This window comes from Euprymna scolopes, chromosome 22 (assembly GCF_053919585.1).
Source record: "Euprymna scolopes isolate OS-2025 chromosome 22, ASM5391958v1, whole genome shotgun sequence".
NCBI lineage: Eukaryota > Metazoa > Mollusca > Cephalopoda > Sepiida > Sepiolidae > Euprymna > Euprymna scolopes.
Genome location: NC_136503.1, coordinates 115,249,399 through 115,262,894, shown reverse-complemented (window position 1 = coordinate 115,262,894; position 13,496 = coordinate 115,249,399). Strand labels below are relative to the sequence as shown.

Here is a 13,496-nt window from a genome sequence, read left to right as displayed (position 1 = left end):
CGCACTTGAAATTTTACATATAGGTTCCTTAGACATGGATCTAACTTAATAACTTGATTTGAGCCCAAAACAATAAATTTTAAGGGGTCATAATAGGGGTCAAAGTTTTAAAAAAATTGACCTCTGTGGTCTCTTCCAAATTACTCAGACAATTTCTGGTCTAAATATTTGAAATTTTACATAAAGGGTATTCAAAGATAGGGCAAGCTTTTTCATCAGTTTGGGTCGAAAATTTTTAGTTACCAATATATAAATGTATGTATGTATGTCTGTTTGCATGTCTGCCTTAAACTTTCAATAGAAGGAATGGATTTTATCAAGATCAGTATCGTTTTAAAGTTCGACCTTTCATACGACAAATATCACAAAATTGGCTAAAAACATTAATATCTTCCCCTTCAACTAGCCACTTTTCTACAGGGGGAGGGGTCACTTTTTTCGCCGATATTTTTGAAAGATATCCTCTCCTTTAGATTGTTTAGCCTTAATTTTAAAAAATGGCGCTTCCGGTTTGGCAGTTGTCGTAACAGCATAAACGTTAGGTTTTACCCCGTTCTTTTCCTCCTTTGCGGTATGGGTTTGAGCCTGCCTTCCTACTACCACATTTTTTTTTTTTTTTGCTCAACATACACATCCAAACACCCAGGCAACGCCGGGCTGAAATGCTAGTATACATATAAGTAGTATGGCCAAGCTTTTAGCTGACAGACAATGTTCAGTTGACCTGTATCCCTCCCCCTGTTTATTTTTGAAAAGGAGTGAGGCATTCCTTTCTACATTAATGGGAATAACAAAAAATATGATTAGTTAACTAGCAAATTTAATACCATGTATATATAACATACAGTAACATCAATTCTATGCCTATTTATTCTGCATGACAATGAAACATGAAAAATTCTATGTAGCTTAATTGCCATATATATTTTCATTAGCGGGGGTGCTTGGCATTGCCCGTGTGCTTGTTGGTGTAAAAGAAGAAAAAAAAGTTTTGGTAGGAAGGTAGACTCGAACCTGAAGCCTCGAGGTGAAGGTGGAAAAAAAAGTGTGAAAACAGCTGGCATCTTACCGCTCAGCTACGAAGGGAGAGGAATGAAAAGCGTTTTAATTTAATGATTAAAAAGTTAAATGACAGGTGCGTAAATTTAATGAGGTCAAACATCACGCCATAGAGAGAATGAAATCCCACACTTAACTTTTGCTGCGAGGCAGTTTTTCCCAACTTTGGCTGCGCGGTAGTTTTTTGGTTTTGTTTCCCTAAGTTGTTGGGGGGGGGGACCAGCTTCCCATAAAAAAAGGAAGTGTCCAAATGAATAGCAATTGTCTGATATGACGGTTTTCACAGCATTGATCAAAGATGATTTGCTTTCTGGGCATTCCCGGCGCCAAAGCCGAGGAAAACACACAGGTTCAATTTAGTTTCACTTTATTTATACTAAAAAGCTGAACAAACACGCGACAACAAAATAGCGTAAATTTTGTAAAAGTCGATCAAAATAAATCTAGACATGACGTCCCTTTGCAAATTGTACATATTATGATCTAGGGGATATATAAATAGTTCTAAGAAATAGTACCCCCCTCCCCCGGAGAAGCCGGCGAAAAAAGCCTTGTTGGACATACAAAAATGCATATATATATATATATATATATATAGAGAGAGAGATAACTTACTACCTAGCTCTACTCACATATTTAAGTAGATACTGAAAATCGATAGATAAAATATTATATCTCCTAAAGTTTTATGAGAATACATGAAATAACAATAATAGTTTTAGGAAATAAAAAAAAAGGAAATAAGTTGATCAGCAGAATAAAACATAGGAAGTGAGGTTATTAGAAATGACAATGGAAAGGAGGTTGTTCACCAAAGAACACAAAAAGCAGCTGAAATAAGATTGTTAATCAAGGTGTGCCCCCCCTCCCCATTGACATAATGTTTTTTTACAACTGGGCAACGCCCCCCCCCCTACATAATAAAATTTATGTATGCTTGTAGAATTAGGTAAAAAGAATTTTTTCTTTTTTACTTAGGAGTCACCATTTGTCAAGGCCTGAAGGCCACTCGAATCGTTAATAATATAAATTGGGTAGAATTTGATTATTTATAGGGATGGTTCAATAAGAACTTGTTTATATTGGATTTGAAGATTACCATATTGTATTCAACTGGGAAGCAGGCAAGTGGAACAGTGTTCTACATGCAGACAGTTTTGGGAAAAAGGTTTTGCTACTGGAATCTGTGTTTAGATTAAGGCATAGTTAGAAGTTAAAAGCTGAATAGGGCATGCTGAGCAGCTCCTGCCGAGACATGGCAATAGTACTCCATTTTAGGGCCTACCTGGCTCTTATACAAATAAAATTATTAAAAAAGATGATATGTTATAAAACAGGTAAATTAATTTTTTTTTTTTTTAATGGAATCATTTTAATAGAATGGAATGGAGAAAATAAAAATGACAAAATCTGTGAATGCGATTGTCATGAATGGAAAACGGAAATCAATATATTTGAATATAAAAGATATTTTCACTTTGACAACTGCATTTTAAAGTTACAAGAATGAGAAAGAAGGAAGGAATGGAGAATAGAAAATTTATAGGTAGATATATATATATATAAGTGTCTGCCACAGGGGAGACACTCAAGCAAAGAAAAACCCTAAGCAAAATTCATTCCAAAACAGCAAAACTGAAGCTAGCATGCCAGAACATTATATATACAAATGTAGGCAAATTCAGGCATATTTTATTGGTTTGAAGATATACGTTCTTTTACCAATTGTCATAAAATTTTAACCATAGAATAGTATTATAATCTTCAAAAAACTTGCAAAATTTCATATAAACAAAGATGTGAGCATTTCAACATTTACTTTGGCTATGAGTATAGATATAATCTATATATTTCCCCCAAAACCTCTGGCCTTGATTGAGGAAATACTAAAACTTGCTGCTATGGTTTCAAATGATCTGAAATAACAGCAAATATTTCTAATATGTTGTATCTCCCCAATTTTGGAAATAGGGTATGATTATGAATATCTCCAGTATCAAATAATCTTTATACACTGTGAAATTTACTTTATGTATGAAAACCAAAAAGGGGAGATATAACATATGAGAAATACTTGAAATCAAGTCTTGCTGTTATTTCAGATCATTTGAAACCATAGCAGCAAGTTTTAGTCTCCCCTCCATTAAGGCCAGAGGTTTTGGGGAAATATCAGATATTTAGGAATTCATATGAAAAACTAGGAAAACAAATGACTATGATTTAAACATTGGTAAAGGTATCTTTCCATACTCAAAAAATCCTTTGAAACTACCACTATTATAGATTTTTTAGGGTGCTGAAAACGAAAATAACATTTAAAATTCCAGAAAACGAGTAATTTCCAAGATATGAAGAAATTATAGTTTCAAAAAGGGGGGGGGGTCACTTTTTTATATTAATTTAATGTAAAATGCGTCCACTTTATAGCAACCTTTTTGTGGGGTGGGGTGTTTATTTGGTAATTGTAGCCTGGTAGACCAATGCAAAACCCACTTTAAAAAAGTGGGTAAGGATTATTTGATGCTGGAGATATTCATAATCGTACCCTATTTAAAGAGTAATTCTCTCTCTCTCTCTCTCTATATATATATATATATATATATATATATATATATATAAGAGAGAGAGAGAGAGAGGAGGAGAAGAAATGATGAGCAGATGTTGGCTCTTTTGGAAGCAGGCCGATTATTAAAAACTATCAAACAAAATATTTAGTCGCTTCTTTCATCGCTTAACGAAACCTAATAGAAAGGAAATTAAAATGAGAAATATATTGACAATACGCAGCCAATATGCGTCGCCAACAAATTATTATCATTAACAAAAGAAATCAGTAACGAAGAAATGGGTTTTCGATAACAATTGTCAGAATGTTTGTATATTAGTGCGCTTTAACAACTGGAGCATTGACCAATATAAGAGATCTACAAATGTTGATAAGTGTGTGTGTGTAGGGGGGTTGTTACCAAAGTCACTGATTGGTTGAGCCACATCACGTGTTACAAGAGAGGAGCATATGTAAAATAGTCTGCTGATGCTTAGCAGAATGGCCTATAGATAGTGTCCCCAAACTCAGTGATTTATTAGCAACCATGGTCCTATATATTAAGACTAGAATGATAATTAACCATATTTAAGCAACATCTGTATTTTTCAAAGATCTCTACAGTTAGTCATAACGATTGAAGTGTCTTTCAAATATTAAACCTTCTGTCTAACACATATTGGCAACATTGATGTCTCAGTTTTCAGTATAAACTGTGAAAATGTGGAGTGGAAAGATACAATCAGTTTGATCTATTATGCAGTTGAAATCTATTTAATTGAAGTAAGGATCGAAGTGGTAACAAGTCTTTGTAATAATGAATTCTCATATAATGAATATTATAATAGTAATTTACCTAAAAAGAATATATTTGAGTCCAGAAAATGATTGAAACAGTCAAAATTGAATGTCTCTTTTTGCATATCTTTATATATATATATATATATATATATATATATATATAACTACTTCATTTACTCACATAAATTTAATATACGAAAGTATAGATTTATGCATAAACTTTAAGTATTTACTACAAAAGTGCTCAATACGTAGGTAGAGCTAGTTAGTAATTTATAAAATATATATGGCGATTAAGCTACACTGAATATTCTGCGTTTCATCCACTATAGGATTCGTCAGGCTTATATGTCAACCACCTTAAGTTACACAAAACTCCTGTTCAGGTGAACTTTGCACCTATTAGTCAGAACCAAACGATCTGTTTAACATGCAAGTTTGCAAGTCTAATGATGGTTTGAGAAGACATGTAATTGTTTATAGGAATAAGCTTCAGCCTCCAGAGGAAGTCAACTCAGTGGAAATTGCTCAATTTGTATGTCACATCTGCTTCGAGATGTGCAAATTTGTGGCAAGAGTGCAGTCATCTGAGATGGCATGGACAACAAGATTCAGAGAACTCAATGTGATGGCGACCATCTGGAAAGATGCAGCAATCATCATAATATATATATATATATATATATATATATATATATATGAGAGAGAGAGATATAAATACATAAGCAGATATATAAAGAAAGAGAGAAAGCTAGAGATAGAGAGCAACAGAGAAACAAAAAGAGAGATATAGAGAGAAAGAGAGAGAGAGAGCAATACACAGAGAGGGAGAAACATTATTGAATAGTACGAATGTACATATTTGATTAGTCTTTTTTTTTTTTTGAATAATCTATCATGTATTTCTGTCGAATTCTACTGTTGGCTGTTTTTTGCAAGTACTTTCGACTGATTCACTCTCATCATAAGGTGAGATATTGGTCTGACCAATTCATGTCTGCCATGTTCAAACCGAATGGCTTTATTTTTTATAGTTTTTTAAAAGTATGTATGGATGCTGTATTTCAGTGGACATGATCAGGTGTTAGATACGTAGCTATTTATAATTTACAATATTTTAAAAAGATTAAACATAGTTTTTTTTGTTTTGTTTTTTTGTAAGCAAAGGATATTTTGGAGTCAATTGCTAACCTAGGCACTTTAAGATATTGTGGCCTGATTTGTAATTAATAGTTTGTAGGACATCTAGTCTTTATATACAACTAGCGGGGGGGGGGGGGGTACCCCGCGTTCCGGCGGTGCCCGGGTGTTTGGAGGTGTGTGTGATTTTGGGTAAATTAAAACTCGGGGGGGGGGTTAAAATATAAAAATAATAGTTTTGGTAGGTGAGTATGAGGATCAAACCCGAACCCTTGAGGCAAACAACAAAAACACGTTTGAATTTATTTATTTAACTATTAAAAACAGAATTGACATGTGGCCACAATAAAAGTTAACTCTGCTGCTTCTATTTGACCTGATTAATGAGGTCAAATAGAAGTCATGCAGTTAACTTTTGTTGGGCTTGTTTACCCAACTTTGACTGTTTTTTCCCCCCCCAAGATGTTGGGAGGGGGAAACCAGGAGTTTAGCCCCACATTAATCAAAGCTGATTGCTTCTGGACGTTTCCCCGGCGCGATGCCGAGAAGACACCGTTTGAATTTAGTTTTACTTTATTTATACTAAAAAGCAGGACAAACAGGCGACAGAGCGAAATAGCGCAAATCTCATAAAAATCGAGGTAAATAAATCTAGAGGCGACCCTCGTTCCCAAATCCTAGATATTATTATCTAGGGGCTATATAAACAGTTCTAAGCGATAGTAACGGCCCCAGGATCGTCGACGAAAGAAGCTTTTGCGAGATATACACGAAATGGTCACACACATTTTGCTTTTATATATATAGAAGAAGTCTCTAGAAAAAGAAAACTAATCAAACAAAAACATTCTGTGCTATTCAATAATATTTGTTTAAATAATAAGATGCTGCTTAAATACACACACAATATATATATTATATATATACTCCTATAAATTTGTTTGTTTTTGTGTATTGATATTCCTATTAAAAAACACCTTTTCTATTTATTAAAAAAAAAAAATACAACTTTGTTATATATGGGTTGTGGAATTACATTCTACCTGCAAAAGATCTAGCTAATTTGCATATTCTTTTAAACATTCATTTTAATTAATTCCCTATTAGTTTTTTTCAATTTTCTTATAGGATGATCACTTTTAGTTAAGCATTACGTGTAATGATATTCAATGCAGATATTCTACATGATTTATACTTGCATAATATTTGCATAAAAAGATTATAGTAAACACAAACCTCTTTCTATATATATTTATGTATGCATATATTTATTTTTTAAAATTTGCCTATCGAACTCCTGTCAGTTTTTGGTCTACAGAGTTGAAACTTAATATATAGGGTGTTCGAACCCATACGAAACGGTATACTTGGGTTTTAGCTCGGGAAAATTGGTGCAAAAGTGAAAATTCAAAAAATGAAATTTGCCAGGTGAAGGTCAAACGACAGCATTACAAAAATGCATGCATTACGTAATAGCAATTGGTTCATGTTTTAATTTTTAGCCTTGCAACAAGCATGTCTTCATAGCTCAGGCATTAATGTCAAATGAAAAAGTAAATTGTAAGCTAAACGTTTCGGTTCCGATTCTCGATGGTGGTAAATGAGTTAATTTTTTTAAAACTTTTTAAATCATTACTATACATCAGGTCCAATATAATCTATAATATAAATCTTAAGCATTGGTTTGTTTGTATGTGTGGATGTGTGTTCGTATGTTCAGTAAAACTTTTGTCCACCGCATCAGACCTGGTCGAAACCGGTACCACTGAAAGATCGATCTCTCAGACACATAATATCTGAAAATTAGAAAAAAGATTAATTTTGTCAACTGGACCATTTCTGGCAAGGAAAGGGTCACTTTTTGCGTTGAGATTTTTGCAAATCATGTACGCCTAGCAAACTAAATGTATGTTTAAAAAACATTATTTTGAAGAGTCATGATGTTATAAGTCGTTGTGGTCGTGACAGCTAGTGCGTTAGCTTTTTTCCCCCTTTTTTCCTCTTTCGCATTTCAATCTCGAGCCTGCCTACAGCAGCTAATTTTTTTTTTTTTTGCGATCGCATGGGCACTCACTGCTATTAAGATTGAAAGAAATAGTTGCTTTGATTGATTTATTTTTTCTTTTGGGGGAGGGGATTCTAGCGCACGGGCAACCAAAGTGCATTTCTTCGTATCCCTTCTGCCAAAATATCTGATTAGGAAATTGTCACCTACTTCTTTTTTGGGTCGATTTCGTTCTTTTATTCTTGAAATTGTTGTGGGGGATATTGATGAAAGTGCTCAATATCCTTAGTATAGCAGCTGCCTCCAAACAGAATTTCACGTCCACTGGGACAATGCCGGGTGTCCATGCTAGTATAAATAATAAATACAAAATCTGCATTAATCAAAATATCATATTTAATCGTATTTTATGACTGAGCAATGCCGGGTAGCCTTTTAGTATACACACACACCCACACACACACATATATATTATATATTCAGTATGTGTGAGAGAGATACATTCCTGTTAGTTTACACACCTATATCAAAGATGAACATTGATAAAGTATCCATTTGTTTCAGTTTTTTTCATATAAATCTAGAAATATAATTCATTTTTTCTTTCCTCGCACTCTCTCAAGGGTATTGACAACTTTTACAAGTGCTCGTAAAAAGGACCACTGGGAAATTAATAAGAATACATTTAATATTCGAAAATGTAACTTTTGGCAACACCAACTAGAATCTATATTGGAATATTAGGAGACATAAATCATTTTTGTTTGGATACTCAATTTTTTTCCATTCTTTTTCTTAAAACTCCGAAGGAAGTGTGCCTGTTTGGATAGATGCCAATATCCCATTAACAAACCAACCATCATTCATTTATATGTACTATCAAAATGATGCGACCAGAGGTCATATATTTTTGGTAATATATCACTACCAGCCTCTGAAGGTACTAATGTCTGGGAGTACAGTATTCTGACAAACGAACATGAGAAATAGTTCAATGTGAAATATTTAAATTTTAAAATCAGAGGCTGTATCAATTAGTGTCGGGACGATTAACTGGAATTGGAATAAAAAAATCGGAAAAATCGGGCATATTGGAATCGGAAATGTTTTTTGCCGAAGCCAAAAATGATGCTTTTAATCGTTTCATTTTTTACCTTTATTTAAAACTTTATTTTCCACTACTAGTACTACAAATCAAATAATTCACATTTATATATTTGGAACTACCAGTAAAACTAAAATCAGTAGCTTCCTACTACTAACAAGTGTACTTTTACGTTAACGCAAATGTATGTACATATTACACAGGTATTTATAATAATCCGCCCCCCCCCCTGGAAAAATACAACTCAGGAGCAAAATATTTAATGATTTAAAAAGAATCGGATCGGAATCAGTAACTGTATTGGAATCGGTCATTCAAAACAGAATCGGTAATTGTATCGGAATCTGTAAAAATATTGGAATCGTCCCATCACTAGTATCGATATGCCTCCTGAAAACCTTTAAAATACGCCAAAGAAATTAAAATTTAGAGAATATTTATTAGTTAATGTCTAATATGTTTTGTTAAATTTCACAAAACTTGGAGGTATGTTAATTTTCACATTTTAATTTCCCTTTCAAAAGGCAGAGGTAATGCCTAAGATGATGGTTTCATAACAGAATATACACTTCACCACCTTTCCATCCACCTCTATAAAAGGAGGTTATGTCTAGAAAGATGATATCATGATAACAAAACAAATACTAAGCACCCCGCCCCCCCCCATCCCCGTTTGAAGCAAGCATTGAAAGATAGTACGAATAACCGGTAATACCACTTTTGTGGTTTTCATCCAGCATTGGACCAAGAGTGGAAGTTTTCATCTGCCTTCGACCAAGAGTGGAAGTTTATAGGGAATACAAATTCACATGCAGTCCTCGGGCAATGTGTATATCCCGATTAGGGGAGATGACATGCCTAGAATTCCCAAATGGTCACCCATTTAATACTGATCAGGCTCAGTATCACTTAACTTCTATGATCTTATGGGGACCGGTGCGTCAACATGATTGCGCTGTATAGTGCATTATTTTGTCAAAATTGACTATCAAGCAAGGCACCAAAAATTAACATTTTTAAAAAGTAGACAATATTTTTTTTAATTCAATGAAAAAAAAATCATCTAAATATCTCATCGAAAACCAATTTTATGGTCTTTTGGATATCACAAATTTAAGAAAAATCAGAAATTTGACAATTTTGCTTAGTATTTTAAGAAATTCTGTAATATTTTGGATATTACTTCAAAAATCAAATTCTATCTATTTATAAGTACTTATATCCAGTTTTTTTTTTATGCACCATAAGAACCATAAAATTATTTCAGTACATTAATCACCTCAACCATAGCTTTCAAACAAATTCCTCACACACTATCGTACCATAATTTTTCATTGATTTATGCCCAAATTACCAAAAAATGGCATTCTAGGTCTACTATGTGTACATTAAACCAAATTAGGCATTAAAAGATTAGCACAATAATAGCCATGATAGTATGATTACAGCTTCAGACAGACACCAAATCTTGTAATTTTTCTGGAATAAAAATATTAATAGCTTTGCATTAAGTCTCAATAATATTGTATGCATTGACCGGGATGCAGTTAGTTTTCAATTCTGTTTGTTGGTATGAGTTTCCGTTTACAGACAGGACTACCTGAAGATTGCCAACATCCATAGTGAAAAATAGTGCTAAGGAAACTGACACGATACAAACTGTGTTCGTATTTACTTTATCGCTACCACCTTCCTATTTCTGGTTTGATTGTTTTATTTTATGGTTAATACCGAATCTGGTCATTTGGGAAAAAGGTTTATACTTCAAATTCTTTACATCTTCAAATATTTATTTATGGAGTTTGGTTTGGTTGTTTTGTTTTACAGTATATCAACCCTTTTCATGTTATTTAATGCTAAATCCGTTCGTTTTGGAAAAAGATTTTATGCATCAAGTTTTTTATATATTCAAATATGTATTCATGGCGCTTGTTTTGGTTATTCCGTAAAGGAAAATTATTGATTTGGTTTTAAATTTGCAAAACATGATTGAGTTTTGCAAGAGAAAGGAAAAAGAACAATAGCATCAATTTTGATACATTTTAGGTCAGAAAGACAGTATCTTCAGACAGCCTGATCTGGTAGCACCAGTACCTATTTCTGATTATAATATAAAAAGAAAGTTGTTTATTATTATTTAAAATATTACTTTTTACAAATATTCTTAATTCTCAATGAAACGATTACATAATATTCTGAAACCTTTCTCTTTATTTCAATTCAACAAAGTAAATTTAATCGAATGCAAAATTTTTTATGCAGAATTAAAAAATGTTTTTTTTTGTCCAGAATTCCCGCTATATTACAAAATAAAAATCAAGAAATATCTGAAGTATGATATATGTAACCATGCAAAACGAAAATATCATATTCCAAAAATCATATGAATTGATCAAGTAGTTTTATTTTTAAATAACAAAACCAAATTTTATGGATAATCTAAGAGACTGTTTTGCCCATCATTTCGGAAAAAAAAAAATCTTAAAAAACAAGGGAAATAACAAAAATAATTCAAACTTGCGAGATTTTTGTTCTAATGCCTATGCATTCTTATTAATTGTTTAAAAAGGATTTTCTTTATAAAAATAAAATTACTTGATCAATTTACATGCTTTTTGGAATACAATATTTCTGTTTCATCACAGCTACGTACATCATACAGATTGTTCTTTGTTTTTTTAATACAGGGGAAATTCTGGACAAGAACCAAAAATATTTCTTCAATTTTTTTATTAAATTAATTTTGTCAAATTGAAACAGTGTTTTTATTTTGTACACCGACTCCTAATATTGAAAATGATTTGTTTCGTTTATTTTTAGATAAGGATTAATACTTTGTATTATTTGGATTACTCATATTACCGTTCTTATCTTGAATGTTAGTCTTGCAACGTTTTGACCGATGTAACCTCCAGTCTTCAAGTGCATTTTGTTGAACCCTGGAATCTGTACATAGTCCTCACTGCGAGCAATACTACTTCCATCCAGTCATGGCTAATTAATAATTCTAGAGTTGTACAAAGTTCCATCATTTCTCTTCCTCACATAATAGCTTCTTCTTTCCTCAGATGGCAAGTCTTTGGAATTTTCTCCCTGCTCCCTCTATTATACAAAGATGCAGAAATTTAAACGCACTGTGAACAAACATCTTGCTGCACATCTCCCCACTTATGATGCCTCCTATAAAACTGTTCCCTAATTACAGTCTCAGTGGCTATATGCTTTGTTTAGGAGAGAATTATAAATATATAAATTGAAAAAAATGTCATACAAATTGATTAAGTAGTTTTATTTTTAAATAACAAAACCAAATTTTATGAATAATCTAATGTTTTGCCCATCATTTTTTCAAAAAATCTTAAGAAACAAAGGGAGATAACAAAAATAATTAAAACTAGCAAGATTTTTATTCTAATACCTATGAATTAAAAAATGGTTCCTTTTATTTTACTTAAGGTTAAATGTAAAGATAAAGTTTTCACTAACGAATTTATCTTGAACGAAACTTCCAATGGCAGACACGGAATTCCACCTTGCTTATCATCATCATCATCATCATCATCATCATCGTCAAGAAATGCGCTTCAGTGATTTCTGTACAATTGCAAAAGATCAACATTTTCTATGGATGTTATTGTGGTTGGCTGAATGTAATGCAGCTCAGCCATGTATTTTACACCATCTGACGAACACATGTGGATTCTTAAATGCATGCACAAACACGTAAGTACACGGTTGATTTGTGGCTGTCGATTTAAAAATGGCCATTGAAGTGAGAACAAGATCGGAATATTTGCCTTTTGTTTGGTTCTCATGCTAAGAAAACAAGGTGAGAAAGGGGAAGAAGGAATGATGAAGAAAATAAGAGAGAGAGAGAGGGAGAAGAGGCAAAGAGAATAAGAGAGAGAGAGGGAGGAGAGGCAAAGAGAATAAGAGAGAAAGGGAGGAGAGGCAAAGAGAATAAGAGAGAGAGAGAGGGAGGGAGGAGAGGCAAAGAGAATAAGAGAGAGGGAGGGAGGAGAGGCAAAGAGAATAAGAGAGAGGGAGGAGAGACAAAGAGAATAAGAGAGAGGGAGGAGAGACAAAGAGAATAAGAGAGAGGGAGGAGAGACAAAGAGAATAAGAGAGAGGGAGGAGAGACAAAGAGAATAAGAGAGAGGGAGGAGAGAAAGAGAATAAGAGAGAGGGAGGAGAGACAAAGAGAATAAGAGAGAGAGAGAGAGAGAGAGAGGGAGGAGAGGCAAAGGGAGTAAGAGAGAGGGAGAAGGAGAGGCAAACAGAATAAGAGAGAGAGGGAAAAGGAGAAGTAAAAAGAGTGAGAGAGGGAGACAGAGGGGCAAAAAAATGAGAGAGAGGGAGAAGGAAAGGCAAAAAGAATGAGAGAGGGGGACAGAGAGCCAAAGAGAATAAGCGAGGGAGAGAGATGGAGATGCAGAGGCAAAGAGAATGAGAGAGAGAATTAAATAGTGCTAGTATTATTTTTACTATTTCTTTGTTTACTTTTTCTCATGTGTTAACTTATATTTTTTCATAATACAAATTATGTTAAGAGATCAGTGAGTTAGAAAACTCGTTAATCTCTTGGGATGATTTGTATTTTTTCTTTTTTAGATTTATTTTCATGCTCAAAATATTTTCTATTCTGTAAGTTTATCAAGTTTATAACTATCTTTAAGTTTTTAGTAATCTTCTCGTCTCTGCCTTGTCTTCATTTTAAATATACATATTTTTTTAAAACAATGTTTTTATTCCTTTTCAGTTTTACCTTTGTCGATGATCAATAAACCTGTATATCATTCAAACACTACCGTGTTTGGATATATGGTTAAGTGTTAGTTTTA

The 13,496-nt window shown here is 33.1% G+C and overlaps 1 protein-coding gene across 8 annotated transcripts in view; it reads right to left on the bottom strand.

Moving 5' to 3' along the window:
* LOC145243675 (ELKS/Rab6-interacting/CAST family member 1-like) overlaps window positions 1–13,496 on the bottom strand; it is a 412,696-nt gene that overhangs the window by 329,703 nt on the left and 69,497 nt on the right. The window lies entirely within an intron of this gene.